This window comes from Thermobia domestica, chromosome 5, assembly GCF_964235325.1.
Source record: "Thermobia domestica chromosome 5, izTheDome1.hap1.1, whole genome shotgun sequence".
In the NCBI taxonomy this organism is placed as follows: Eukaryota; Metazoa; Arthropoda; class Insecta; order Zygentoma; family Lepismatidae; genus Thermobia; species Thermobia domestica.
Genome location: NC_137458.1, coordinates 197,646,964 through 197,674,366, shown reverse-complemented (window position 1 = coordinate 197,674,366; position 27,403 = coordinate 197,646,964). Strand labels below are relative to the sequence as shown.

Genomic DNA, 27,403 nt, shown 5'->3' with positions numbered 1-27,403 from the left:
TGATCGAGCCCCTGGTATAATAACCACAATATTACGTCACGGACCCCCCTATTACCAAATTCTGGCTACGTGCCTGACCTAGCTAATTCTCTACATTCTTTACCAAGCACACATTTTCTAAAGCGGAAAATGCTCCATAAATACCTAAGCTCACTATTTTCAGCAGCATTCTATCTACATGAATATTATATATGTCGATTATTGGAAACCGCTTCTCACTATGTATTACCATATTTACTGTACAGCGGTGGACACTTCTAAATGGTACACTTTAGCCGTAAATCTCCATATAGCTGTACCATTTAGAAGTGTCCACCGCTGTACAATGGTTAACGTTAAAACCGGAAATGGTTAATTTGTACCGCTTTCGGTTTGAATATTACATTCGTCAGGGAATCCGATTCTTAATTATTGACTCTGTACATTGTGGCCAAAATTGATGGTAATCCATCAGACAGTTCTTGAGACTGTTTGTTTCCCTAACGGACAAAATGAATATAGGTCTATAGAGTTTTGGTAACTAAATTCGTTAATGAATCATGATGGAAGAAATACAAGAAAGGGAACCAAGAGGACCACCGGGAAAATTTTCAAACATAAAATTAGCCATCGAAAACCCACATGGCCTGGGTTAAAATACCATAGATGAAACTCTACCACTGTCATCAATCACCCGTTTATTAGTGTTATTAATTATTATATTAATATAAATTAATGAACCTTATGTTAATTATTGAGCAATTACATTGTATAGTTCATAAAGTCAAAAATTATAAATTTGTATTTACTGTAGGCTACGTAGGTATGTTGACAATAAGCGAATGTTATCAGAATGGGTGTGGAAGGTTTGCTTTCAAGGTTTCCTTCATTGCCTTTCGTCTGGTTAGAAAGTAGTCTGCAGTGCTTTGGAACACTTGCAGATGGGAAAGTGATGTTTCAGACATAGTGGCGCCCTTTTTGTGTGTGAAAATACAATAAATAACTGCAGTAGCAATTCTCTGCCTAAGTGATAAGACATATCCAACTACAAGAAACTTATACAAGTTACAGTATATATTCATTATGGTATTTTTTTTTTAACAGATACTAGCTAGGGATGGCTAATTCCAGAATTTTTACTTTCCGCAATCCGGAAAGTAAAATCGGTAAAAATCTGGATTTTGAAAAATTCCAATTTCGGAAAAATTCCGGAATTTTTCCGAATTCCGGAAAGTAAAATTTCCAATTCCGGAAAAATTTGGCCATCCCTACAACATACAGTACTCAGAAACCTGAACACACTCGTCAGTGTTCATTCTAGATTATACATCAACTAGTTCTCCAACCCCATCTGCACTCATCCATGCTCAAACACATACAGAAGCCTGGTCTTGTCTATGTGTTGGTTGAACGTTCTGTAAATGAGTTCTTGTGTTATCGTGCCGCCACATATAAAGGTTTCCTCTGTCGTCTGAACAAAACACTTTTTCATCACTCCAGATTACACGGTTCCAGAACTCTTGCGGCTTAATTATGTGCGCCCTTGCGAACTCTAAACAAGCATTATATGTGCATCTGTTAGTTGAACCTGTAAAGCAGAACAAATAATATGAATACGGTTACATACTATGTTCCATTTGTGCATTTTCTAGAAGGAAAAAAGTATTCTGGACATGTTCTAGAGGGAGAAAATCAATTAAGTCTATTTCAAATACTATTTTCATGAGTGTATATATCAGGGTGAGGCATAAGTCGGTTAACAGCCCTGTAGCACACGAACGGCTTGGCATTCACACTTGGTTCATGGTATATGTTGCTCGGGTAGGTAATGGGCCATAGTTCACGACATGGTAGGCATGGCGGCCATCCTTGGATCCTACTTTGGATTTTTAAACGGAAAGAGGGGCATTCGACACGAGCTCGATATCAGGGAAACAGTGGTGCAGTTCATTTTCACCTACCGTTATTGGTTCAGAAGTTATTGCGTCACAAAGGGTGAAAATTTGACATTACAGCATGTTTTTCTCTGTTCCAGGTGATGTAAAATGTCGCTAACAATCTCAGAACGAATCGAGATCGTGAAGAAGAGCAGTGGATGATCTGCAAGGGTGATTATGACTGAGCTTAATGCATCTCGTTCGTTGCACTGTTCCAATTGTTGAAGAAGTTCCATGAGACGGGCTCGGTGCACGACAAGTATCGATCTGGACGCCCACGGACCGCTACTGCCGACGACAAGGCGACAGAAGTGTTGGCTGCTGTTGTGAAAAGCCCAAAACGCAGTTCTCGTTTTGTAGCATCCATAACAGGAATCAGTCAGCGATCAGTGCTACGGGTGCTACATGTATGCTCACACCAGCATCGGTTAACAGAGTATGATCCAGACAGGCGACTGCAGTTTGCTGAATGGGCCACAGACTTTTCAGTTATGAGGCATTATTTTTCATCCACGGAGAGGTCAATATCACAGATACTTGAGTGACACAAACCCAGATTGGCGCCAAGACAGCAAAAGAGCTGGGTAGGGAAAAGGTGATGGTGTGGTGTGGAATCTGGCGGACGCGCAATATTGAACCGTACTTCATCCACAACACCTTGACTGGAGAGAAATATTGTGAACTGTTCGAGGATGATGTGTTTCTTGCTCTCTTGAATGAGGACGGTGATTTCCCATCCTTTTTCCAGCAAGACGGGCCCCACCTCACTATGCGTTATGTTCACTCCTTTGGCTCGATAGACAAATTCCGGGGTATTGGATAGGGCAACGGGGACCGATAGAGTGACCACCACGATCTCCAGATCCTCCGCTGATATACTTCTTCCTCTGGAGCCATCTGAAGAACTGGTTTATCAAGAATTCATCCGTGATATCCACCATGGGGATTGGCAAGTCCATGGGGATTGGCAGAGGTGCCAGCAGTGTGTCCTGCACAAGAAAGACAACACATAGAGCACATGCTCCATTGCCAAATTTTCATCCTTTGTGACTCTGAACCAATAATAGTTGGTGAAAATGGACTGCACCACTGTTTCCCTGAGATCGAGCTCGTATCAAATGATACCTCACATGCCCCCTTCCCATTTAAAAATTCAAAGTTGGATCCAAGGTGGCCACCGTGGCAATCATGTTGTGCAATATGGTTCATTACCACCCAAACAACATATACCATGAACTAAGTGTGAACACCGAGCCGTTCGTGTGCTCCAGGGAGTTAACCGACTTATGCCTCACCCTGTATATTAACCCTTTAAATTCTGATATTATTATTATTATTATTAATAATAATAATAATAATAATAATAATAATAATAATAATAATAATAATAATAATAATAATAATAATAATAATAATAATAATAATAGTATATAGATGTTGCTGATTCTACATTCGTTGAGATGTAGATTGTACTAATGACGTCTATGAGAATTGTTACGGAAAGTTCTAGAGGGGTAGAAAACGTCCTTTTCAGCCTGGAAAAGCAGCAATTTAGTTAGTGCCAGACAAGGGAAAATTAGAGGAGGAATTTCCCAGACTTACTCTCTACAAATAAATCACTGGGTACATGTATTCAAATGTGAGAATATAGTTACTACAAGAGTTACTACAAGAGTTACTACAAGATAAAACGTATTGTAAATATTGTTATACTAATTTGTCACTGTTATAAATAATATGTTTCTTTACGTTTTATTATATTCATTAATAATATTGAACTTCTGTTGAATAGTTTACAACCAATTCAACAAATGTTTTCAGAGTTTGTGCATAATTAAATTATTGGGTAGCATCAGTGATTTATTTGTAGCCGGAGAAGCCACGGAAAGTAACCCCTTCTAGTTTTCCCTTCCGTGGCACTAACGTAATTACTGCTTTCACAGGCTGGGAAGAATATTTTTAACTCCTCGAAAAATTATCCTATATAATATTTTTCATAAAAGTTATCATCAGTTACATGAGCCAAGGTTCAAATATTTTTTTCTAAACACACTAAGGTTATCATTTGAATCTTAACTACGTGTAATATATAACCAACATACATACATACATTTAATAATAATAGTAATAATAAATATCAAATGTTCAGGGATTTGTCTATAAGACATACACAATGCTCATTAAAATATGCATTATTTGTTACGGACTGTTGATCTTTCCTCCTCTTGAAACTTCCCAGTAAATTTTCCCTGTGGAAAATTCCCAAACAAAACACTGAGCATACGTGATATATTTTGTAAGAATTTTTCAATGTAATTGTTTGCGATTTGTCTTCATTATATATGATGCAACCTTCCATTCAAAACCCAAGGTGCATTTAATATGAGATCAATGTTTACGTGTTGAGTGAGGACGTCGGTGTCGTGGAATTGTGACATCTATAGATTTTTCCAAAATTCCTGGAACTGCTGATCCAAAAAAGTTAGATGTGTAATGAATCTTCCAGTTTGGTCAATCGTGTAGTGTAGCTCTTCCCAAACGTTTTCAGCTGCGGAGCCATTTTTGAGCAAACTTTTCTTGTGGAATTCCAAGCGTTTAGTTCTATCTATGTTGTACATTTTTTAAAAAAGCTGTTCTACTGCATCTATTACGAATAAAATATGAACGCGGGTTCATTCTTTTATCTTCATTAGAAACAAAAAGTGCAAATAGTGCAAAATGGGGGTCAACATTATTTTTTTTATTTCATACTGAAATCCACTTATCAGAAACTATATTTTAATAGCTTTATTTTTATTACTAACAATAGGAAATCAGAGAACCTCTTTTTCCTTGATCTAAGTGGTCTTGTTTTCAACGAAAGGGGGAGGAAGAAACTCATTTTTATCATGTTATATTGTTTAGCAGCTAACAATTATCATTTTCGTCACTGCTGCTGATGGAGGCCCTGAGAATCACTCATCAAGCACCATAGACTCTGCGGAGCACAGTTTGAGAAAGACTGTCGTAGTGAATGTAGATTGCAGTTTTAAGTTCAAGTAACTACCCCATGCTGTAAGCATCGGTGGACTACCGATGGTAAACTCGCGACATCTTGCCAAAAATTGGCGGCCCCACAGCGACAATCCGCGGTGGCCCCACAACCGTTTTGAAAATTATACCACCAGCGGCCGAGACGCGACGAAATGCCAATGAACCACAAAATTAATTCCCCAAAATATATTAAATTGCCTATATGCGTAATTCGTTTACATTAAGATGTCTAAAAACACTTTAAAAAACTACTACCCCGGAATGCGAGCGAACCACCAACCTTATGATTACTAGGGGTGTGTTCTTCCGACTTGGCCACGGAGGTGATGAAGGAAAAGTCGCTTGTAGAAAGGCACAAATAGTCGAAGTCTTTCTAATTTGGCTAATAAGAGTGCTCCTTTAACCGTGTATATTCGACGATAATCGTTTGGGATTAGATAAAAAAAAAAGCGTTCGCCATGTAATTTTAAAAACAAAATGACGCGTGTCTATTTAATTTATTTTATAGTTCTCCAATACTCACTTTCGAATGATCGGCGACAGTTGCCATCTAAATTTACACAATTATACGCACTCACCTCAAGATTTTTCACTTCATGATGTAGAGGCAGGGGTTACTCTTGATCCCTCGAGGAAAAATTCGTTAGGAAATATATATAATATCAACCGCATTCACATGATTGGCGATAATTCGTGTCGGTCCCTTTGTGAATCCCCCCTACACGAATCATGGAGCGCGGACCAAAATGAAGTCCTCGCTGCTACGCGGTGGTAACTTCAACACCCCGACTGTAGATAGCTGTTTCGACTCGACGAAACCCTGCCGCCAGTGGCACACTAGCGGCAATCCAGTGGCACTAGCGGAACCAGGGAGTAAACATGAGTTTTGTTCGTGCTTTTTATTTCGCAGGTGGATTGATCCTTTTATGGATTCTCTTGTTGAAAGGGTGCTATTCTGCATAAGCCAACACATCTTTTTCACGATAAATTTACTACACTAATGTATTCATTTTCATATGTGAATGGCGGCGATAAGAGCCTCGAAGAACTCGCGGCGATCCCCATTCAAAGCAAGCTCGAATAACCAGGGCCGGCGGAAGGGGAAAATATCACCCGGGCAAAGAATCCATATGGCGCCCACTACAACCCATTGGTATTACTGAGTTTAAATTTGCTATGCTACCTTACAGATAGCTGCTTTTAAAGGATAACTCCTTGAACTCGATAACTATAACTATAAGAATCAATTATCAAACTAAGTAAGATCTTAACTTTTGTCAGTTAAATACACAGAGTAAGTTTTGGTTAACGATATACGAAACAATTATTTACACATGAGCATGCAAAATATTCTATGTCACTGATTAGAAATTTACAGAACGGTTCAAGAAATAACGATTTATATAAAATTAAGATTGATGATGCGATACAGCATTTATTTACACATGTATACATAAACAACCTTGTTAACTGCGAAAGAGAACACATATATGAACAAAAGAACATACAAATATATTTTGTAACAGCATTGTACAAAGATTTCGTAATACAAATAATTCAACCAGTAATATAATTTTATATCTTTGTACAGTTTTAATGCAAATTGTCCTTTGACTTGTTTACAATGCTAAGTAAAGTTAACTTTTCGTGCCTTTTTCTCTTCAAAGTCTTTAACTAAAGCATCAGTGTCAAGCTCACACAGAACATCACATTCAATAGACATCATAGAGAGGCCTACAAGACGCTCTTGCGTCATCGTTGATCGTAGGTAGTTCTTTATAAGTTTCAACTTGGAGAAACTTCTTTCTGCTGATGCTACACTTACAGGAATAGTTAGTAAGATTCTTAGAGCAATAGTTGCATTTGGAAATAACCCAATAAGGGAGTTCTTGCAAATATATGTAAGTACTTGCAACGGTTTGCTCCCACTTTCAGAACCGAGAAATGAAGGTAAAAGTAAGAGCTCTTGATATAACTGAAATCCGTCAATATCACAGTGATCTTTGTCTGTTAAAGATAGTTGTAAGTCCTTGCAACACTTTAGTAAATACTATTTGTCCGTTATTGGATGGATGTCATACAAAAACCCAAATATTTTGCTGTGCTGCTTCAGTTGTTGAAATCTTTCATTCAGGGAACAGATAATTGTGTCTAATGTGCAAAAATAGAAGTTACATTTAAACGCACTGTATGGACCATTAATCGGTTCGTCTTCATTCATACAAAAATTGTCGTTTGACTTTTCTAGGTCAGAGTTTTGGTTCATTCTCAAATTGTGGTTGAATGTCGAGCTCTTCAGGAAAAAAAATTACTTTGGCATCAACCAAAATATTCTGGAAACCTTCATCACTTCGCATGTTCTCAAGGCGACACTTGGTTTTCTTAAGCAGATCAACTGCTCGCTGAATGTCCACTGATTCTTGTTGGAAAACATGGCTAACCACATTAACACAAAAAGAACTTCATACCAAAACACCAAAACACAAACGAACTTAAAATTCAGAAGCTTCCTAGCCAGGGAACAAGCCTTATTTTTGCCCATAACGTTTATATTTGAGTCCTTTGATGCTTCGAAAAGAGCATCGTAAATTTCTCCTAACTGGTAGCGAAACGATTTGACAGCATCAATACAACTCTCCTATCTAGTATCACTAAGAGGTTTCAAAGTGAAATTGGATATATGTTTTTGCAGAACAGACCAACGATATGTGGAACTAGAAGAATCATTCACAACCAAATTCAATGAATGGGAGCTACAAGGGACAAAAAATGCTCGACTATTTAGATCTAATATTCTTTTTTGAACGCCTGAGTGCTTTCCTTTCATATTGGCACCGTTATCATACCCTTGGCCACGCATGTTTGAGAGAGGAATTTTCAGTTTTTCTAATTCTTCCAAAATAGTGGTAGTTAGTCCTTCTCCTGAAGAATCATTTATGCACAAAAATCCCAAAAAATGTTCTTCAATGGATGGTTCCTTACTCAGTTCTACCTTCACGAAACGAACAATTAGTGTCATTTGCTCTGTATGACTTACGTCTGGTGTAAATCTAATATTACGGAATAATATGTCGCTTTCATTAGATCAGTCAAAATTTTATCCTTTATTTTTGACCCAAGGAGTTCAATTATTTCATTTTGAATGTCCTTGCTCAAATAATGTACATTTGTCTCTTTACATGTTATTCGTCGCAAATGCTCAGCCATAGTAACATCAAACTGTGCAATACACTCAACTAGTTTGAGAAAATTGCCGTAGTTTCTTGAGTAAATAGTGTCATTTTGACCACGAAATGCCAAGTTCTGGGAAGCAAGAAACTGAATTATACACAGCAGTCGTTTGAGAACCTCTTTCCAACGCTCAGTTTCATTGCGAATACTTGCTTGGTTTTCAGCGTCAACTGTTTTACCTGACTGTAATCGGTTTGCAAGTTCAAACCACGATTGGAAAGCCTTCATGTGAGTCAAAGATCTATCATGGTCTCATAACAGTCCGGACATATGCTTCCAATCCGAAAAACCTTCACGAGAAGAGAGCGACATTGTAGTACCACCGAAAAGATGGCAACAGAAACAAAATATTGCATCCTTAGTCACTGAATAAATAAGCCAACTACGAGCAACTTCTTCTCCATTGTGCAGACGTCTTTTGTAGTTACTTGTAGTAAATCACCGACCCTCGCTGTTTACTGGGAACTCTCGTTTGGAGACTTGAACTGGACCTCGTCTAACAAGTATCTGACGCATTCTGTCCGTAATATGTTCTGGCCAATTTCCTGGATCATCAAGATCGATTGATTGTGATTCCAACACCTGAAAAAAAAGTCAGTAGAAAATAATGTTAAATTTATTTTAAACATTGTCTTCTAACAAAGAAGAAGTGACTAAAACTTGAATGGAATTTTTAAAATTGTGTTCATAATTTTTAAAGATGGTAGGCTTGCACCGAAGATGGGTGGGGGTGGGGCAGGGCCGTGCTGGGATACTAATGAGGGCGGTGGACAAGTCTACTAAAAGGGCGCCTATACAAACGGGAATATATATATATATATATATATATATATATATATATATATATATATATATAGAGAGAGAGAGAGAGAGAGATATTTCGAAAGAAAGTATGGGTGCCATTTTATATCAAAATCACCACCTAATTTGTTTTAGTATTAACGTAAATAGAAATCCTCTTTACTACAGAAAAACTTTTTAGTTCCTGTAATAACATTTCTGTCAAATAAAAAGAAGCTAAATGTATCAACAACTTAATATAGCACACCTATGGACGCAGGAGGCTCATTGCCGCGTTTACAAAAGCTCTCCATTGATTTCTGTTCTTAGAAAACTGAACCCAGTATCTATTTTATATTTCAATCTCTGCTAGAACTATTTTAATATTGTCCTCCCATCTGCCCCTCAGTCTTCCTAACGGTCATTTTCCTATTTGGATTTTCAGTTACAACTTCGAAAGCGTTTCTAATTTCTTCCATTCTGGCTACATAAAATGTCCATTTGAGCCTCCTAGACTTGATGACCCTAACAATGTTTGGTAAACGGTATAAAATTATGCAGTTCCTCCTTATGAAGTTTCCGCCTTTCCCCATTCCCCTTCATTTTGGAGTTCGAATATTGGTTTAGGAATCTTGTTTTCAAATACTTTTAGTCTGCGATTTTCCCTCAGCCAGTTACCATGTTTCGCAACCATCAGCACAACAGGCATGATTATCGTTTTATATTGTGAGCAACAAATTCCTCAACAGAATTATCGATAACAAAAGATTTTTAACTGAATAATAGCACGAAATCCCTGCTTTCAGTTGACATCAAATTTTTTAGTGATTATGGTTTTGGTCTGTTAATAATGACCCTAGATATTTGAAAGTATCCACTTTGTCGAAAGAAAATATTATTTGGTATTTTAACGCATCAATAAAATGCAGTATTACGATCCCGACAAACTTCCATTTATTCAATTTTCTCTGCATTTATTTTTAAGCCAATATCCCTGCAAGCGTTAATTAAGATTTCTGCATTCCTTTCTATTATTCTATCATTACTTATTAAATTTACATCATCAGCATACGCCATAACCTGTCAAATACAATTCAGCTCTAGGACCTGATTACTGTCTTTGATTTTCCTTATCGTGTTCTCCAGAACAAAGTTAAATAATAATGACGACAACGCATCTTCTTGTTTCAAGTCATTCTCAACGTGAAAGCTCGTGAACAAGAATTTCTCTACTCGAACCTTACTTTGGGATTCATTTAAACGTATCTTAATTAATCTACCTTTTTCGGTATTGCAAATTCTGTAAGCATGTTGTACAATGTTTCCCTCCTACCAGAGTCTAAAGTCAATAATTGATGTGCCAGGATGTTGTATTCTCTCATTTCTTTTCAAGTATTAATCGAATGGTAAATAGTTGATCGACTTTACCTAAATCCGTTCTGATAACCTCCAATAATTTCATCTGCGTTATGGAGTCAATCTTGCTAATACAATGTTTAAGAGGATTTATTGGATGTTGACAGAAGAGAAATGTCTCGATAACTATTAAATCTGTTTTGTTACTTTTCTTCTGAACTGGAACAATGATTGATTCTCTCAATCTTGTGGTAATTTCTCCTTGTTCCAGATAATGAGTTTGTATATCTTGCTCTACAATTTTTCTTCGTCTACACCCGGAGATGTGTGTTTATTTTTTTAAATATCGATTTCTATTTCTCTCTGGTTAGGTTCTGGAATATACGGTTATGCTGCATGCATTTCACTTTCTCCACTCGCATTAGTTTTTGGCTATGTGTTAAGCAAATCGTCAAAGAAATCTTTCCATCTATTTAAGATGCTATCTGTATCAGTGAAAACTGTTCCTTTAGTTTTCTTTAATATATAAGCACGAAGTTGATAGCCTTTCTTAAGTTCGTTGATGCATTTATATATGTCCCGAATATTTCTGTTTTCACTATTATCTTCAAGTTAATTAATTTTAACTTTCAAAAGTCGCGTTTCTTTGTTCCAAAAGTTTTAGAAGTCACTGCCAGATGACAATGAAATTTTATGTAGTTATTTCGTTCGGATTTTGTAGCCAACGCAGTTTCTTCTGTTTTCTCTTCTCTGCTACTTTAGTACATTCGTGGTTGAATCATGAATGCGTGATACGTATTTCTGCGTGCTCCAATATTTCTTTTGCTGAAATTTTAATGCTATCTCTAATTTCAACCAAGTATCGTGAACACTAGTGCACTCCGAACCTTCTAAAACCGAGAATCTATTCGACATTTCAATCTGGCTCCCCTCTCACCCGACTCTCCTCCATTAAAAAAAAAATAAAAATAAACAGCTTCGTTTTCAGATATTGAATATTTCCTTTATTCAACGATAGTCTCTCTTTTACTATCACAATCAACTCCTCTGAACGACCGAACATCAGTTGTGCTAGACTGTTCTTTTCTGTCTACTAAAACATGATCAGTTTGAATAAGTGTTTTTCCACCTGATGAAGTCCAAGTATATTTATGAATGTCGCGATGTTGGAATTTTGTAATATTCACGATAAGGTTTCTGGATATTGTACAGTTCACGAGTCTAACGCCATTGTCACAACCTTCCTTTTACAAACATTTATTCCCTATAATCGGTTTGAAAGTACCCTCTGGTCCTACCTTCGCATTGAAACCGCCTAACAGAATTTTCATATGGTATTGCAGGAGATGATCAAATACCCGTTCTATTCTTTCGTAAAAACTGTATTTTTTTTAATCGCCATCCATGTTTGCTGTTGGAGCATGTGCATTTAAAATAATATTACACCACCGACCCTTAAGAGAAGTAAAAGAGAATGTATCATCAACAAATTCAACCTATGTAATTGCTGATATTACGTATTCGTTTGTGAACGGAAAGCCCTGTTTCTAGTTGGTAATTTTTAATTTGTTCCCCGTAAAAGAACGTAAAATTTCCCGACTTGACTCCTCCATTTCCTTCTCATCTAACTTCCTGGTATCCCACTAGGTCCAACCTTTATTTCTAAACTCATTTTTTACAAATTTTAACGCGCCTGCCCAATGGAGACATCTTACATTTTATGTTGCAAATCTTATGTCGATTTTACTTTGCGGAATTCGTGCCAAGTTATCAGTTCTGATCCGAGGATTCTGCAAACTTATCTGAACTTTTTTACAGGATGAGGTTGTTAGCCTCACACCAAATTCTCAAGCTGGATTATCACCCCTTGTCTGTCCGCGACTGCTTACTCAGTATATTCGCAGCTAACCTCTATATCCCAGAGGCCTTCTCCTCGATCCACAACCTGAGGACGCGCCGTGCCGTGGTGACAGGAAGACCACATTTTACGGAAATTAATATAGCTATATTTCAGAAATACAACAGGTACTGTTTTAAAACACACAGGAACAATCAATATGCTCGCATATATGGATGCATATTAAGACTGTGAAAGCTTCGATGCCGTAAAAATCGTAAATTAGAGACTAGTGTCAGTATAGTATTACATAAATGCATCGTACGTTTGACTATCCGAACTATTCTTGATGTATCAATTTGTTTCGTTTTATAGCTATATAACTTTATATTATTTTTGTAAGTGATTATACTCTTTACCTGTTCTCTGCCAATAGCAACTGTGTGAATTTATAATACAAAACTGAAATACAGAAGAATAAAATAGAAAAAATAATGTGATATTTCGCAGGGCATCCTATGTAAAGGGCGCCTTGTATTCTTCACAGGTTCTGTACTACCAGTCAGTATTTGAATTTATTAAACAAAGCTGGTATACAGGATAACTAAAACCACTTATCTATAATGTAATGTTTAATAGGGCGCCTTATGTAAAGGGCGCACTGTACCTTTCACGGGTTCTTCGCCAAAAGTAACTGTGTGTATTTATTGTACAGAACTGTGCTATACAAAAGAGTAAATAAAATCGTTCATCTTTGATGTGGTCTCGGAAGGGCGCCTAATGTAAAGGGCGCACTGCACCTTTCACAGGTTCTTTACCAATAAAACTGTAAGAATTTATTACTAAAAACTTGTGCCATTATTTATAGTGTGATATTTCGGAGGGCGCAACGGGACACGTCCCGGTGTCCCGGTGGGCCAGCACGGGCCTCGGGTGGGGGATATTCAAGGAGCTAGATCATCCGGGGATAAACACAAAACTTAGAATGGCGCATGACCAATAAGCCTCCGATAGATGTGAGATATAAATAAATAAAGAGGGGGAGAGGAAAAGTTTAATAATAATTGAAGTAAATAAATAAATAAATCCAGGTTTCGTGCGAATATAAGACGTCCACGTCATGTTCTTTTGCATACATAGGAGAATCTGCCCAGGATTTCTGAAGCCCTACCCAGGATTCTCGGTTTCAGCATTGAAGTACTGTAATGTGGTTAAATGCCTTGACCCTGATTGGCTCCACAAATGCCTCTTACGAAGTTGAATCAGTAATGAACGACCAGATCAACCGGGATATAAACATGTTCGTGGCTGACTTAACCTAAGAAATATGCAACTTTGAAAATAACATTTCTTTGAACATTATTCTTCTATTATAACATTATTTGAACATTATTCTATATTAACTATCTGTATTTTCTTTAAAATATGCACATTATTATACACTAATTAAAACTAAACTCTGTTTTTTTAAGCTCCGAAGCACCACTGACTGTGTCCTTTTTTTCTTTCTCTTTAAATGTGGTGGGTTGGTATGTGATAAGTTAGTTGACTTGCATCGTAATGTTTTGGGGCTTTCTGGATTAGAGTTTGGTACTTTATATTATTTGAAAAGCTTTCCGATTTCCTTGCGATGCTCAATATAAAAAGCCTTGGGGGATAGAATCCGCTAACTCTTGCATCAGATGTGAGTCTGCTAGTCATTCAACCACTAAGCCAATAAACATTACATATTATTATTTAAAAAAAATGTTATTCCATATGTCTTCCGTCAAAGCAACTTGAACGGAATACAGTGATATTATGCACCTAGACACAAGAAATGAATTCCAAGAATTGAGTAAGTGTGACCCTAAAGATGGTTTTGATTGATTGTTTATGTATTTGGCATGTTATAATTTAATTGGTGTCTCCGCAGAACGACTGGTTAAGCTCATCGCCTTATAACTAACGGAGCTCGGGTTCGATTCTCGGTGAGGACACAAGTGGTTCGGATCCCGCCCTTAGAACGTCATCATCATCCCATGGAAAGCAATGCAAAGCCACCATGGTTTCACCTTGCTGAGAGACCTTCGGGGTCAAACACATGCCTCCGGGAAGAACACCAATCATCATCATAAATTAATTATTAATAGCAGCCAAATTATGAGCTTTCTTATATTACAGTACAAAAGCATATACAGTTTGAACCTCAGTATTTTCATTTTTCTAACAGATTAAAAAAAATAATTACAGTAAAATGTATGTGGCCGAACTATAGTCTGTTAAAAGATTCTTTAAAAAATGCCAGTTAGTGAAAAGTCTCTAATCAGTTCTACTGCTTCCTTATTTGTTACAAATATAATAATTCGATTTATATCCCGAGTTCAGGTCGAAATGACCCATTCATCTACAACACCCGTCAAATTAAACCAAAGAAAATCAATAATATTGTATATGCTTCATGGAAAGTAAGTGAAACATAGTTAATTTAATCCCACTAGCTAAATATATATATATAGAAGCTAGGGCGTCATGAACATATTGGTACAAGATATTTAGAAACAATTGTCGGTCTGTCGAATTTATAATTTATGCCTGTCGAATTGCAATGTACTCTAATAATAATAATAAAAGTAATTATGTTTCACTGCATTTCCTCTTATATTTTACACAATGCTGTAATTGCGTGATATTCAACCAACATGCAATTGTATGTTTATTCAAATAGCAAAATGTTTAACTTACGTCTATTACAATTTCCTGTGGAAATGCTGATCCATCTTAGTTTCATATATCAATTGTTCCAGATTTCAATTGTTCTTTTTCCTCCTGCGAAATGCTCGTAATCGATCGATCCACCTGTGGAAAGGAAAAGAACTAATACGTTACAAATAAAGTTTCTTTTCTTAAAAGAAAAAATATATTTAATTAGTATTCTAAAGGTGAAGAAAATGCATAAATGATAAAATAACTGCGTATAAATATTGAATCTTGTCACGGTACGCCAAAATTCATCGTGTCACGGTACGCCAAAATTCTGGAAGATTTTAAGATCTAAATTTATTCAATCTCATTAATTGGTTTCAGAAGGAAATAGTAAAATGTTTGTTTATGATTTAAATTGTTGTAATTAGGTTGCAGACATATTATATCATCATATTACGCATTGCTGATGCTTGTTGTTTTCTTGAAGGAATAGGCACGAGTCTGCAGTGTCATAAGAATATAAAAACAAATACGAAACAAATAAATGTAAAACGTTGTAGAAATTTATGTCAACATGTACACATTATCAAAATTAGGTAAAAGTGTGAATTTCGCAGACATAAGCTGTCTGGAGAATTTGGTTAATGAGAGAAAACGCAGAAATTGTGAATCAGCACAATTTCGGCTCAGAGATGTAAGAGTTTCAGAATTTGTAATCAAGGAACAACAAATTCGTCATCGTGAACACGAAGATAAAAAGCTAATGTTTGACTGAATTGGGATCAGTCTTGGAGAGGCAGTTTTGGATCCGTCTTGGCGCTAGTCTCCAAAGGATTATTCTCAATAGAGCCACTATTGGGAATCAGCTGTTAACAACATTTCCAGTGGACATCCATCCACTGTGAGGAAGTTAGAAGACGAACTTCGTAGCCAGAAGTTCGAATCCAGTTCATCGAGGTATGTTATAATACATCTCTGATATTCTAACATTGACCAATTCACCAACAGTTATATGAAATGTGATTTAATAGTTTTACCTAATAATTTACATCACAACATCCTATTAAACTCTACTTTAAAGATCGCTTAATAAATGAATACTCTAAAGGTAAACCGTCGCAGTTATAATTAATTGAATCACCTTTCGCATGTTGTTCTATGAAAACCCTACGCAGTAGGTTGGTGGAGATAGTAGTGTTAATGTATTCCTACCTACTTCAGATAGTAGGTAGAAGCAACTAATACTGTGTCATTTAGTTGTACATCCCTGCATATTAGGCACGAAGCACAGTATAAAGTTGTCATGGTGCAGATGCTTAGGAGTTCGATTCCCGGCAATAGTAATTACCTGTCGCAAGCCAAGAGTAATTTGTAAGAGTAATAACATGCGTTAGGTTTGATTATTTTCAAAAGTCAAGGCTAAAATTGTCATATATATGCGATAGGTTAATGAGTAATAGTAATAGTAATAGTTAGATTAAGCCCACACCACCCACCCATACTGATAGTTTGTAAGAATTAGAACAAATTACAACCATGTTGTCTTTACTTAATAACCATAAAGAACATTATCCAGTCATGCAGGATAACGGCGAACCGGCAACAATGTTTTCGGATAGTCGGTACTATAGATTAGATATGGAAGTACTACGAAGTTTTAATGAATACGGTCCGACGTATTCTTCAGAAAAAGAAGAAGTAGTTAGAGAGAAAAGACAAGTATGGAAAAAACAGAAATGGTATATGGTCACGTTTCAACAAAAAGACTATGACGTAAATAAGCTGGTGGAATTAGGATACCATAGGCATTTTATGTCAGTAGTATCAGAAGTGGTGGAGGTGTCGTTAAGTCTAAAGAACGCCACGTTCTTTGCTTTAAAATTAGATGGCTTATCGTATAAGATATGCGCAATTTTTAGGGAATGTGTGGACCAAACAAGGGTCAACACTTGGTTAGAACGATTTAGGAACACATTCGAATGTTCTGACGCAATTCAGATTGCGGACATAGTCGGGACTTTTGGATCGTTGGAGAAAAAGTCAAACATAATAATATCAAGAGAAAACATACTATTAGACATAGCAGCATTCGCAAATTTTTTCCTAGAGAGAAATAAGAGGCGATACGGTAAATGTTAGATTTAGAACAAATGTAGATGTACGAGTTATTTAAAGAACTCATTAGAATGTATATAGCATTATTATTAGTTAGATTTGTAAGATTTATGTTATGGGATAAGGATATATATATAAGGAGTTAAGTAAGATTATAGTCATAGGAATTATAATTAGTTTTAAGAATAGGTTAGTCACTAAGAATTATTATAATAGATATTTAGGTTACAGGGTTAAGGATTTGCATATATTATATTTTTAGTAAGATTTAAATAGGTGTAATTATTAATTAATAGGAATTAAAAATGAATTTATAAAGAAGTAAATACTAGAATTTAATTGAATAAATAAAGATGTCTTTACGACATAATAAACGATACATTATTAAAGAAATAAGAATTTAAAGTTTTAAGTATAATTAAATAACGAGATAATAAAGAAGAAAAAGTTATGACTAAGAAGCTATCTGAAAAAAAAAGAGAGCATATTAGTAAATAAGAAGGCAAGATAGAATGAAAAAAAAAATGATTGATGAAATGTTTAGTGATTAAGTTTTAAAATGTTAGTAAATATATTCACCAGAATTAGGAAACTTCTTGATAGGAAAATCTAGGTAGGTTAGAAATCACATTTTCGTGATGTTGAACTGGGAGTGCACCAAACCTCTCACGAAAATTTTTATTTAAAATGAACACATAAGTCTTCGGCGACATTAAGGCGGTACAGAGAGGAAATAGATACCCACTTGTCGTTTCGAAAAGCAGTGAAATTTTTTTTGTGTGAATCTTACCTATTTAGCTGAGTATCTAGAAAGATCAAAATTTTGATTTTTTTTTTATTATTGGATTCTAGGCATAGTAATAATTTAAATGTTAAGGAGATAAATATTTAAGGAAAAAATTAGGAATAGAGAAAATAAGGCTTGCTATCTAGCGTTTCAAGTTAGAATAGTTAAGTTCTAGGATAAGGAAAGGTAGAAAAAAGATTAATCACAAGCATTTAACTAAGGAATGAGAAAATGAGAAAGAGGAGAGATGGAAAGATCTGGAAAGAGAAAGAGAGGAGGAAAATAGATGAAGTTAATAGGGAAATAGATAGCTAATTTAATAGAAAAATAGATTAATAGATATTTTATTACGGATATGACAGTCAAGATTTTGATTAATCTTGAAGAATTTTATTATAACAGGAAGTGACAATTATTAATTATTAATTATTATTATTATATTATTAAACTTATGATTATTATATTATTAAACTTATGATTATATTTTATTAATGTTAATAAAAAAAGAATGCTAGCTAAATAAATAAGTTAATGAGTAAGCAAAGGATATATATATACTAGTTGAAATATAGAGAGCTCTAGCTATAGCTATAAGGAATAAAGAAGCTTACTATAAGAGATATTTTAGGGGAAATAGGACTTTGCTATATGCAGTCTGCTAAGAAACCCTTAATAGATACAGAACATTAAGAGACGAGTTAAAGAATCATGTTTATTAAACTGATCGGAGATATCGTTTCAAAGCTTAGGCCATTTGGCAAAATGAATTAATTAAGTATTATTTAGCATTATTAACATTACATTATTATTAAGATTATTATTATATTATATTATTAATTATTATTATATTATTGATTAAACCAGAAAGTGACAACAACTTGGATAGTTTTTATGTTGCAAGGCCAGCGACTAAAGACGTTTAAGTTAAGAACTAAGAATAGACGATTATGGAGTACAATAAATGTACTATTGATTATCGATACAACATCTAGATATATCAATTTTATTAAAGTTATACCCGATTTTGACAAATTAAATAAGATAAATACATAATAAAATATTTTTGAGTATGGAGAAGAATGGAGATTTAAATTAAATATTTTTTAAATAAATAAATAAATAATAGTAACGAAAGTTAAATAAATAAATGAAGTAACTGTATACAAAATGGTATTTATAGATGTCTTGCGAGTATGGCCGCAAGTAATCATCCAAAGCCTATTCCCAGATTCATGGAAATATGAATCTGCATCAGTAAAAATCCCGAATCTGTAAATATGTTTTGTGTACAGTGAATTGTAATAAAGTGAGTGATTTAATAATAAGAAAATAGGTTACGGGAAACTTAAATAATAATAGGAATAAAAATATTTTAAATAAGACATTTGTAGTATTATAAATAGAGTTTAAATTTAATGAATAATATCAACTAATAGAAATAATAAAAAGTAGGGTACTTACCATTAAAAAGTAGAGATGATGTATATAAGAGTAAAGGATGTGAAAAAAAAATATAACACTGTCGCACACGTAAAGTAATCACACATCACATATTTGAAAAATGCACACTTAATTTAAAAAAAAAATAATATATTCAGAATCACATTTAGTTCACATTTTGGACTGTGAATTGGTTAATTCAGATATCGAGGTGGTATTATTTCATGCAGTAAAACTGTAAGAGTGAATGAACAAAGAGTGGACGTGGATCGTTATGTGTTGGAAGGACGTTTTACACGTAGAACGGATACATAATCTGGTCAAGGTTAAACGGAAGTCAGAGAAGGAGAAGAAGAAAGATGAAGTTTTGCTAAGATCATCACTTTAACATAAAAGCGTTGACGCAGAGTTGACATTGAGTTGCCAACTATGTTGATCAATTTGGGTCAAGTTTGCTGAAACAATAATGCTGTTTTGTTAGTGTAGTAGTGTTTTGGTGAATTTAAGATAAAAAATCATAGTGAAAGTGCATGAAAATATACTATTGTGTGTGTGTATATATAAATTAAATACAAAGATATCAGTTTCAATTTCCCTAAGAAAGGACTTAGGTTGGAAACATTTGTTAGTGTGTTGACGACAGACAAGTTTCAAGTAGTGTTGAGTTTCTACAACAGATGGCAGATAAATGCAGTATACTGTTATCAAAAAGATGTGAATTTATAAGTAGAAAAGAATTAATTGAACTTTTGAAAAAAAAGAAAAGAAAATCCGTGAGAATTAATAATCATTAATTTTTGTTTGTTTTTCTCAAAAGTATAATTTTGGCTTTCAATTTAAAAGGATTATTTTGTAATTTTCACATGAATTAATATTTTGAAATTTTATATACAGGGAGTTCTCCGAAAGCCGATCTTTTTCAAAGATCTAGTCGTCATCGGAGATGCCTCAGTTTAAAGTGGGGGCGTGTCACGGTACGCCAAAATTCATCGTGTCACGGTACGCCAAAATTCTGGAAGATTTTAAGATCTAAATTTATTCAATCTCATTAATTGGTTTCAGAAGGAAATAGTAAAATGTTTGTTTATGATTTAAATTGTTGTAATTAGGTTGCAGACATATTATATCATCATATTACGCATTGCTGATGCTTGTTGTTTTCTTGAAGGAATAGGCACGAGTCTGCAGTGTCATAAGAATATAAAAACAAATACGAAACAAATAAATGTAAAACGTTGTAGAAATTTATGTCAACATGTACACATTATCAAAATTAGGTAAAAGTGTGAATTTCGCAGACATAAGCTGTCTGGAGAATTTGGTTAATGAGAGAAAACGCAGAAATTGTGAATCAGCACAATTTCGGCTCAGAGATGTAAGAGTTTCAGAATTTGTAATCAAGGAACAACAAATTCGTCATCGTGAACACGAAGATAAAAAGCTAATGTTTGACTGAATTGGGATCAGTCTTGGAGAGGCAGTTTTGGATCCGTCTTGGCGCTAGTCTCCAAAGGATTATTCTCAATAGAGCCACTATTGGGAATCAGCTGTTAACAACATTTCCAGTGGACATCCATCCACTGTGAGGAAGTTAGAAGACGAACTTCGTAGCCAGAAGTTCGAATCCAGTTCATCGAGGTATGTTATAATACATCTCTGATATTCTAACATTGACCAATTCACCAACAGTTATATGAAATGTGATTTAATAGTTTTACCTAATAATTTACATCACAACATCCTATTAAACTCTACTTTAAAGATCGCTTAATAAATGAATACTCTAAAGGTAAACCGTCGCAGTTATAATTAATTGAATCACCTTTCGCATGTTGTTCTATGAAAACCCTACGCAGTAGGTTGGTGGAGATAGTAGTGTTAATGTATTCCTACCTACTTCAGATAGTAGGTAGAAGCAACTAATACTGTGTCATTTAGTTGTACATCCCTGCATATTAGGCACGAAGCACAGTATAAAGTTGTCATGGTGCAGATGCTTAGGAGTTCGATTCCCGGCAATAGTAATTACCTGTCGCAAGCCAAGAGTAATTTGTAAGAGTAATAACATGCGTTAGGTTTGATTATTTTCAAAAGTCAAGGCTAAAATTGTCATATATATGCGATAGGTTAATGAGTAATAGTAATAGTAATAGTTAGATTAAGCCCACACCACCCACCCATACTGATAGTTTGTAAGAATTAGAACAAATTACAACCATGTTGTCTTTACTTAATAACCATAAAGAACATTATCCAGTCATGCAGGATAACGGCGAACCGGCAACAATGTTTTCGGATAGTCGGTACTATAGATTAGATATGGAAGTACTACGAAGTTTTAATGAATACGGTCCGACGTATTCTTCAGAAAAAGAAGAAGTAGTTAGAGAGAAAAGACAAGTATGGGAAAAACAGAAATGGTATATGGTCACGTTTCAACAAAAAGACTATGACGTAAATAAGCTGGTGGAATTAGGATACCATAGGCATTTTATGTCAGTAGTATCAGAAGTGGTGGAGGTGTCGTTAAGTCTAAAGAACGCCACGTTCTTTGCTTTAAAATTAGATGGCTTATCGTATAAGATATGCGCAATTTTTAGGGAATGTGTGGACCAAACAAGGGTCAACACTTGGTTAGAACGATTTAGGAACACATTCGAATGTTCTGACGCAATTCAGATTGCGGACATAGTCGGGACTTTTGGATCGTTGGAGAAAAAGTCAAACATAATAATATCAAGAGAAAACATACTATTAGACATAGCAGCATTCGCAAATTTTTTCCTAGAGAGAAATAAGAGGCGATACGGTAAATGTTAGATTTAGAACAAATGTAGATGTACGAGTTATTTAAAGAACTCATTAGAATGTATATAGCATTATTATTAGTTAGATTTGTAAGATTTATGTTATGGGATAAGGATATATATATAAGGAGTTAAGTAAGATTATAGTCATAGGAATTATAATTAGTTTTAAGAATAGGTTAGTCACTAAGAATTATTATAATAGATATTTAGGTTACAGGGTTAAGGATTTGCATATATTATATTTTTAGTAAGATTTAAATAGGTGTAATTATTAATTAATAGGAATTAAAAATGAATTTATAAAGAAGTAAATACTAGAATTTAATTGAATAAATAAAGATGTCTTTACGACATAATAAACGATACATTATTAAAGAAATAAGAATTTAAAGTTTTAAGTATAATTAAATAACGAGATAATAAAGAAGAAAAAGTTATGACTAAGAAGCTATCTGAAAAAAAAAAGAGAGCATATTAGTAAATAAGAAGGCAAGATAGAATGAAAAAAAAATGATTGATGAAATGTTTAGTGATTAAGTTTTAAAATGTTAGTAAATATATTCACCAGAATTAGGAAACTTCTTGATAGGAAAATCTAGGTAGGTTAGAAATCACATTTTCGTGATGTTGAACTGGGAGTGCACCAAACCTCTCACGAAAATTTTTATTTAAAATGAACACATAAGTCTTCGGCGACATTAAGGCGGTACAGAGAGGAAATAGATACCCACTTGTCGTTTCGAAAAGCAGTGAAATTTTTTTTGTGTGAATCTTACCTATTTAGCTGAGTATCTAGAAAGATCAAAATTTTGATTTTTTTTTTATTATTGGATTCTAGGCATAGTAATAATTTAAATGTTAAGGAGATAAATATTTAAGGAAAATATTAGGAATAGAGAAAATAAGGCTTGCTATCTAGCGTTTCAAGTTAGAATAGTTAAGTTCTAGGATAAGGAAAGGTAGAAAAAAGATTAATCACAAGCATTTAACTAAGGAATGAGAAAATGAGAAAGAGGAGAGATGGAAAGATCTGGAAAGAGAAAGAGAGGAGGAAAATAGATGAAGTTAATAGAGAAATAGATAGCTAATTTAATAGAAAAATAGATTAATAGATATTTTATTACGGATATGACAGTCAAGATTTTGATTAATCTTGAAGAATTTTATTATAACAGGAAGTGACAATTATTAATTATTAATTATTATTATTATATTATTAAACTTATGATTATTATATTATTAAACTTATGATTATATTTTATTAATGTTAATAAAAAAAGAATGCTAGCTAAATAAATAAGTTAATGAGTAAGCAAAGGATATATATATACTAGTTGAAATATAGAGAGCTCTAGCTATAGCTATAAGGAATAAAGAAGCTTACTATAAGAGATATTTTAGGGGAAATAGGACTTTGCTATATGCAGTCTGCTAAGAAACCCTTAATAGATACAGAACATTAAGAGACGAGTTAAAGAATCATGTTTATTAAACTGATCGGAGATATCGTTTCAAAGCTTAGGCCATTTGGCAAAATGAATTAATTAAGTATTATTTAGCATTATTAACATTACATTATTATTAAGATTATTATTATATTATATTATTAATTATTATTATATTATTGATTAAACCAGAAAGTGACAACAACTTGGATAGTTTTTATGTTGCAAGGCCAGCGACTAAAGACGTTTAAGTTAAGAACTAAGAATAGACGATTATGGAGTACAATAAATGTACTATTGATTATCGATACAACATCTAGATATATCAATTTTATTAAAGTTATACCCGATTTTGACAAATTAAATAAGATAAATACATAATAAAATATTTTTGAGTATGGAGAAGAATGGAGATTTAAATTAAATATTTTTTAAATAAATAAATAAATAATAGTAACGAAAGTTAAATAAATAAATGAAGTAACTGTATACAAAATGGTATTTATAGATGTCTTGCGAGTATGGCCGCAAGTAATCATCCAAAGCCTATTCCCAGATTCATGGAAATATGAATCTGCATCAGTAAAAATCCCGAATCTGTAAATATGTTTTGTGTACAGTGAATTGTAATAAAGTGAGTGATTTAATAATAAGAAAATAGGTTACGGGAAACTTAAATAATAATAGGAATAAAAATATTTTAAATAAGACATTTGTAGTATTATAAATAGAGTTTAAATTTAATGAATAATATCAACTAATAGAAATAATAAAAAGTAGGGTACTTACCATTAAAAAGTAGAGATGATGTATATAAGAGTAAAGGATGTGAAAAAAAAATATAACACTGTCGCACACGTAAAGTAATCACACATCACATATTTGAAAAATGCACACTTAATTTAAAAAAAAATAATATATTCAGAATCACATTTAGTTCACATTTTGGACTGTGAATTGGTTAATTCAGATATCGAGGTGGTATTATTTCATGCAGTAAAACTGTAAGAGTGAATGAACAAAGAGTGGACGTGGATCGTTATGTGTTGGAAGGACGTTTTACACGTAGAACGGATACATAATCTGGTCAAGGTTAAACGGAAGTCAGAGAAGGAGAAGAAGAAAGATGAAGTTTTGCTAAGATCATCACTTTAACATAAAAGCGTTGACGCAGAGTTGACATTGAGTTGCCAACTATGTTGATCAATTTGGGTCAAGTTTGCTGAAACAATAATGCTGTTTTGTTAGTGTAGTAGTGTTTTGGTGAATTTAAGATAAAAAATCATAGTGAAAGTGCATGAAAATATACTATTGTGTGTGTGTATATATAAATTAAATACAAAGATATCAGTTTCAATTTCCCTAAGAAAGGACTTAGGTTGGAAACATTTGTTAGTGTGTTGACGACAGACAAGTTTCAAGTAGTGTTGAGTTTCTACAACAGATGGCAGATAAATGCAGTATACTGTTATCAAAAAGATGTGAATTTATAAGTAGAAAAGAATTAATTGAACTTTTGAAAAAAAAGAAAAGAAAATCCGTGAGAATTAATAATCATTAATTTTTGTTTGTTTTTCTCAAAAGTATAATTTTGGCTTTCAATTTAAAAGGATTATTTTGTAATTTTCACATGAATTAATATTTTGAAATTTTATATACAGGGAGTTCTCCGAAAGCCGATCTTTTTCAAAGATCTAATCGTCATCGGAGATGCCTCAGTTTAAAGTGGGGGCGTGTCACGGTACGCCAAAATTCATCGTGTCACGGTACGCCAAAATTCTGGAAGATTTTAAGATCTAAATTTATTCAATCTCATTAATTGGTTTCAGAAGGAAATAGTAAAATGTTTGTTTATGATTTAAATTGTTGTAATTAGGTTGCAGACATATTATATCATCATATTACGCATTGCTGATGCTTGTTGTTTTCTTGAAGGAATAGACACGAGTCTGCAGTGTCATAAGAATATAAAAACAAATACGAAACAAATAAATGTAAAACGTTGTAGAAATTTATGTCAACATGTACACATTATCAAAATTAGGTAAAAGTGTGAATTTCGCAGACATAAGCTGTCTGGAGAATTTGGTTAATGAGAGAAAACGCAGAAATTGTGAATCAGCACAATTTCGGCTCAGAGATGTAAGAGTTTCAGAATTTGTAATCAAGGAACAACAAATTCGTCATCGTGAACACGAAGATAAAAAGCTAATGTTTGACTGAATTGGGATCAGTCTTGGAGAGGCAGTTTTGGATCCGTCTTGGCGCTAGTCTCCAAAGGATTATTCTCAATAGAGCCACTAATGGGAATCAGCTGTTAACAACATTTCCAGTGGACATCCATCCACTGTGAGGAAGTTAGAAGACGAACTTCGAAGCCAGAAGTTCGAATCCAGTTCATCGAGGTATGTTATAATACATCTCTGATATTCTAACATTGACCAATTCACCAACAGTTATATGAAATGTGATTTAATAGTTTTACCTAATAATTTATATCACAACATCCTATAAAACTCTACTTTAAAGATCGCTTAATAAATGAATACTCTAAAGGTAAACAGTCGCAGTTATAATTAATTGAATCACCTTTCGCATGTTGTTCTATGAAAACCCTACGCAGTAGGTTGGTGGAGATAGTAGTGTTAATATATTCCTACCTACTTCAGATAGTAGGTAGAAGCAACTAATACTGTGTCATTTAGTTGTACATCCCTGCATATTAGGCACGTAGCACAGTATAAAGTTGACAATCTACATATTCCGTATTCATTGTGAAAATGTACAGTTAGAAAAACAAAAAATGGGGCGATTCTTACAGAATCTAAGTAAGAATGACCTCATTTTTTCTTTTGCTAACTGTACATAAAAATTAATTTCTCTCCGTATTCATTAACAACTTTGTGTTGTGAAAATCATCAAGAATCAGCGCATTCATAAAATAGATGCGAATGCATTCAAATTAGCTGCCGAAGCCCGAACACTTTTTTCTAAGTCACGTTAATCGTATTGGACAGAAACATAATCTATATAGTCTTACACTGGTACATGTTACTTATTTACGATATGTTTATGAAATAATGGGTCTATTGCAAAATTTGTGATAGCAAAACTCCACGGGGATCTGTTAACGGTAACAATCATACATTTTAACTCTTCAGAATTCTAGTTAGTAGACGATACTACTACTACTACTACTACTACTACAATACTACTACTACTAATAATAATAGTAATAATAATAATCACTGGTACGGCAAACCAATAGATCCTGGGCCTGCTCCAACGCCATCCGATAGCGAGTGGTAAAAATTCATCCACCTGGGTAACAGAACGCGGGTCAGCCGGTCGTGTCACTACCCGCCAACAGGCGTATTAGGAGCTTTGCAGGCCAAGTGACCGTCATATCTTTATTTATGTGACTCCCCAGTTTTCCTGCCGTTGAAAAGCGGAAAGCCCGGGGATTGAACCCAGGAGCACGTAGACATGAGTCCAACGCTTTAACCTCTAGACTATGGAGGCCCTCTACTTAATTAATAGATGAATGCTTGAAATACAGCTAAAGTTGGTTATACACATCTAACGAGTAAAAGTCTTATCGCTTTGGTACATGTATCAAGCATCAGTGTTGGTATAGAATGTAATTATTGCTACTTATATCAATGGGGAAAGAACTTTCTTTGAGTCTGAAGTTCGCCGCCTATCTGAGAGGCCGCCAACTTACCCACCCCAGCCTGCTAAGACGCTACGTGTGTAAACACCTCTTCTCTATTAAACGTAATAAAACGAAAATAAGCTACGTAATGTAGGCCTACTTACCTGTACTGTGTTGTTATCTTCTGGAATATTTGTTGATTTCTTGCTGGTTTCCTCATTCTCTGGTTCTACGTTTTCATTTCCATTATTGTCTGTTTCAGGAGTACGAAAGAATTTCTTTAATGCTGCTGCCTGTTTCTCATTTTCAGCCG

At 34.2% G+C, this 27,403-nt stretch overlaps 1 long non-coding RNA gene across 1 annotated transcript; it reads right to left on the bottom strand.

The window, feature by feature from the left end:
* Window positions 1-676: 676 nt before the first annotated feature.
* On the bottom strand, window positions 677-19,601 carry LOC145684754 (uncharacterized). Its single transcript, XR_014131383.1, has 3 exons — window positions 19,202-19,601; window positions 14,878-14,991; window positions 677-1,567 (listed from the first exon to the last, which is right to left on the bottom strand). It is a non-coding gene; the product is annotated as an uncharacterized LOC145684754 (long non-coding RNA).
* Between the last annotated feature and the right edge of the window lie 7,802 nt (window positions 19,602-27,403).